We start from the raw sequence: 5,463 nt of genomic DNA, 5'->3' as shown, positions 1-5,463 counted from the left end.
TCCATTGGTCACTTTTTATTGGGCTTTACCTGTATTGCAAAAAAAAAAAAAAAAAAGTTCCATGACAAATATGTGATGTATGTTTCTGTGGGTGTTTTGGTCAGTCTTTTTTCAACCAAAACCAGGAGTGGGTTAAAAACACAGAAGATATTTTTTCATTATTGTATCTGTGGTTTTAAAGTGTCCCTGTATCATCAAAAAAATCTTTGTTAAAATAACAAAGAAAGTTTCACAAGGAGTCTTTAGGCCTTGGATTACATATATCTGATTTGTCAATGTACTTTCTAGCCCAGAGCCTATGCAGACCATGTAATCCTTCTTTAGTACAGCCTGGGAGAGCTTCATTTTGAAGTTGTTTTTTTCTGAACTCTGTGCTAGTACATTTGTGGCACTTGTATAAGTCACTTTGGAATCCAAACACAGGGAGAGATTTACTAGCATACACAATGACAACCTCTGCAAACATTGTGGAAGTGCCAGACACATCTGGAGGAGCCGAAGAAACACCAATGGAAAGCCAAGATAACAAATGTCCACCACCATACGCATGTTGTGTTGTCTGTGTATATTATGATGTATAATGTCATGGAAAATATTGCCTTGTATGTAATGGTTGCACACCGCTAGAATGTATATAAATGCTCGCAGCTTAAGAGTATGTGCACACTACAGAATGTGCGCAGAGACTTCAGGTGGATTCTGCCATGCGGCCTTTGCTTAATGTTTGCTGGCAAATTCCGCGGACTTTGCTGGCAAATATCATTGAGTCTATGAAATGGCGAAACTTCAAGAGGAGGCTGCATGGCAGAATCCGCCTGAAGTCTCTGTGTGTATTCTGTAGTGTGCACATACTCTTAGGCCCTATTTCACTGAGCCAATAGCGTAGTGTAATAGGACCAACGATCAGCCCATGAGCGAGCAAACATTCGCTTGTCAAGTGATCTTTCACTTTAAAAATGTCAAAAGGTAGTCCGCTGTCAACTGCACATCTCTCCATGTAATAGGGGAATTGGCTGATGGCCGCTTAAAGCAGCGGGAGTAACGCTTAGTGAGCGGTATTTCAAAATGGCATATTAAAAAGGAGCTATCAGCAGGTTAGAAAAATCTAACCTGCTTATAGCTTCCTAGTGCGCACGGGGTGCTGAAGAAGAAGGTATGTCTGTTACCTTTATCCTCGTTGTTTCTGTGTGGTTAGCTGTGAAATTCTTTGCCCAGTAAGCCGTTAGGAGCACTGGGGGGGTGGCTACCGAGCACCAATCCGGCCCGCCACCTCCATTGATAATCATTAGATTTCACAGCTAACAGCATGGGAACAGCGCTGAGGATGAAGGTAACATCATACCTTCATCCTTAGCCCCGTGCCCACTAAGGAACTTTGTCTAACCTGCTGATAGTTCCCCTTTAAAGGCAAATTGACGATATACAAGATATTAGTAAAAGGAAGGAGAAACTGTTAAAAAAGTCAACCTACAAGGAGTATAAAGAGACTGAAAATGTAGCTGACAGAGAGATGTATAAAATGACAAGGCATCAAAAGACATCAAGATGATGCTAAAGCCTCAAAAGAGGAAGAAATTGCCAAATCTGGTAAAGGGGTTATCTGGAGAGCAGCACATCCTCCTTCTGCAGTTTGCTGGTTAAAGAGTCACTGTCATTAAAAATAATTTTTGACATGTCATCATTCTCCCTGCAGCACTTGCCATGGGTGCTTTACTCTCTGTACATTGATGTACGGCCTGTGTGATTTATCCCCTTCGTCCCTACAAATTTTTAAGTCTCCTTTCTATCTACAAACTCATACAGTACTGAATGTGTGATCTGCCCTTCCTGATGACTTGGATGTTTTTCTCTTTTCAGATTCGGATCTCCCTCTTTATAACCCCCCCACACACCTTCTTTCTATCTTTAACTTTGAGAAAAGAGAGTATGATATTTTAAAAAAAGTCCTGTTTAAAAAGCTAGTAAAAAAAAAAAAAAGCCTGTTTAAAATGTTAGCGACTTTTGAGTGGCTGAGCCGCACGAACATTCACTATTTCTAGGAACACTCCTGGCCAATAGTCGTGTAAAAGGGCTTTACTGCAGCCTTTAGTCACTGCAACCAGGAGTAACAGCAGGCCAGGCATAAAAAAAAGCACTCCAGTTTCCAATGCATCTCTATGAGAGCGCTCTCATAGAGATGCATTGAAGAGTCTGACTTCCGCCCTCCTAAGCTGCGGGCCAGCTGGCAAAGAAGTCGTGGGCAATGGGACCCAACTGCGCTGTACCATCAGAATAAAGCCATACCACGGGAAGCCGATCATCAATGGTAAGTATACATGACAGCCTGGGGAGGGAATAAAAAAAAAAACTGGACTGCTTCTTTTAAGGGGTATTCTCAGCTGCCAAAAGTACCTCTTCAGGAAGTGGGTCATCAGCCCAGCCATCCCTGACAACACAGAGCAGTGGTCGGAAACCTAGACAACAGCTGTAAACATGACAGAAACATAAGAGAGCCTTGCAGGGAGACAAAGCTAAAAAAGGTAAATAGAACCAGTTGCAAAGTTTCTGAACTTTTAATGACCTACTGTTTTAGATATAGTTGTGATTAGAATACCCCTTTAGGGTGCGTTCACACCTACAGGATCCGCAGCAGATTTGATGGTGCAGATTTGACGCTGTGTTCAGTTATTTAAATGAAATCTGCTGCGGATCCGGTAAGTGTGAACGTATCCTAAAGCATAACTATAGTAAAGGCAGTACAAAAGTCAGGAGCTGGAATCGCAATCAGAAACAGGATCACAGTACAAAACCTATAAGAAAGCAAGGTTTGTAAGTCTGGAAGTTCAGTAGGTCCAAAAGATGCCACAAATGAAATCACTTTTGGCTGTCAGCTGTCTCAGCAACCTTGCAGTACAGAATATAAGAGCTGGTTTGGAGAAGACACATTTTGGAAGAGGCCGTCCACATCCTGGACATGGATCAAACCTCCAATATGGCCGCCTCCACAGAAATTATTACAAATAAAATATTCACTGAAACTTGTACAACACGTTTCTTCATACCTAAAACACAAAAACATTCCCTTTAATGGGTTTTCTTGATGTTCATAGCCACAAATCTGGTCCATAACCTACTTATGATATAATGGCTGCAGTACAATCACATCAAAAAATTATATACCATACACTGTTACACACTTGTTATACAGATCTAATGTTAAATTATTGGTAAAATTCTCATGACCTGAAATATTTTCCACCGTTAAACAAGGCATTGTATATTTTTTAGTTAAGACGTCATGGCTTGCTTGCATTGATAACCTGGGGCAGCAGGAAAAATTGATATGCCTGGCTTGCGTCAGACTGGAATTTCTATGTCAGCAGAGCAGTAGGTTTATTGCTTAGGACATTCTCACATATCTATACTATTGCACCTTATTATTTCATGTGTGAAAAAGTATTTACTGATGTAGAATTTGTATTTGGTCTTCATTCAAACAAGGTAAAGGTGATGTAACTGGACAAATTTGCTAACTAGTTTGCCACTTATTGGGAACCCACATTTCTAGGTGCGCTCATTTGTCACTTAAACCATGTAAAAGAACCTTTTCTGGCAGGAAAAGGGTTTTTTAATATTAATTTATATATAAATATATATATATATATTTTTTTTTTTACATTTAATGGTAGCAGTAAAGGGCTACATGGCCCCACTGCTGCCACCAATGGCTTTGACAGGAACTGCAGGGCTGCTCAAGCAAGTTACATATCACTACTGCTGCTACATTCAGTGATAGTGATACCAAGCCTTCCCTGCTGTCCATCCTAATACATGTTAGCATTAAAATGGACATAACACATGGAGAAGCAGCCTGTGTCAGTAGTGCGGCAGACATGACACTTTGTACTACAGCAATCAGTTATCCCTCCTCACTGTTACAGGGTGCTGTGCCTGCATCACTATTAACTCAGGTTGCTTCCCCTGGTGTAAAGTCCATTTTAATGTTAACATGTATTAGGATAAATATGCTAGCAATGCATGCAGATATATAACTGCTGGGATTAAAGCTTAACAGAGAAGTCCGGCAAAATTTTTTATTAAAGTATTGTATTGCCCCCAAAAGTTATACAGATCCCCAATATACACTTATTATGGGAAATGCACATAAAGTACATTTTCCCTGCACTTACTACTGCATCATGGCTTCACTGTCCGGATAAAATGGTGATAACACTTCCTGGATAACATGGTGATGTCACTTCCTGGATAAAATGGTGATGTCACTTCCTGGATAAAATGGTGAGGTCATGCTGCGACTCCCAGAGCTGTGCGGGCTGTGGTTGCTGGAGAGGATGATGGCAGAGGGATGCTCCATGTCCCTCCAGTGTCCTGTGTCCTTCAGTGTCCCTCTGCCATCATCCTCTCCAGCAGCCACAGCCCGCACAGCTCTGGGAGTCGGGTTGTGACATCACCATGTTATCCAGGAAGTGAAGCCTTGATGCAGTAGTAAGTGCAGAGAAAAAAGCACTATATAAGCATTTCCCGTAATAAGTGTATATTGGTGATTTGTATAACTTTTGGGGGGCAATAAAAAATTTTGCCGGACTTCTCCTTTAACCCCTTAGTGACCGCCGATACAGCTTTTTACGGCGGTCACTAAGGGTCCTTATTCTGCTGCCATCAGCTTTTTACGGCGATGGCAGAGAATAAGGCTGCGGGGCCGGGACGGCCCCCACCCCATCCCCCCGGCTACCGGAGGTAGCTGAGGGCTTGGGGCAGTGTGTGGGGTCCGTCCCGGCCCCCCCCCCTAACCGACGATCGCCGCTATTAACGTTATAGCGGCTGCCGTCGGTAAAGGGGATTACCGGTGCTGCCGCCGCCTTTCATCTCCCCCCGCCGTGAATCTACGGCGGGGGGAGATGAAATAAGTGTTCCCCAGACCTCAGATCAGCCCCCCCTAGTAGGGCGATCACTAACCCCCTCCCCCGGCGGCCATCATTTCCAATATGGCCGCCGCCATCGCTGTGAACCGACTAATGTCTGTTCACAGCGATGGAAAAGTTAAAATGAATGAAAGCCCCATGCTCTCCGCCACCGCATGGGGCAGTCATCGGGGACCCCCCTGTGGGGTCCCGGTACAAGCGATCAGCGGTATATACTATATACCGCTGATCGCTTGTACCATGTGCTCCCGGCACTTTTTATCCCCTGTCACCATGAATGATTGGTGACAGGGGATAAAAAGTGATGTCCCCCCACACCCCAAGTGGCTCCCCACCCCCACCCCCTGTCACCCCCGTCCCCCAGTCATCCCCCCCTTCCCCATATACTCACCTGATCCTGGAGCGCCGTCCTCCTCGACGTCCTGGCTGGTTATGAAGTGCGCATGCGCTTCACAACCAGCCAACTCTGAAAATTTAAAGTGACAGAGACCAATTTGGTCTCTGTCACTGAACTATGATTACTGTGATAGAAAATATCACA

This window comes from Dendropsophus ebraccatus, chromosome 5 (assembly GCF_027789765.1).
Source record: "Dendropsophus ebraccatus isolate aDenEbr1 chromosome 5, aDenEbr1.pat, whole genome shotgun sequence".
Lineage (NCBI taxonomy): Eukaryota > Metazoa > Chordata > Amphibia > Anura > Hylidae > Dendropsophus > Dendropsophus ebraccatus.
The sequence above is the reverse complement of the archived record's forward strand: the minus strand, read 5'-3'. Positions refer to the sequence as shown.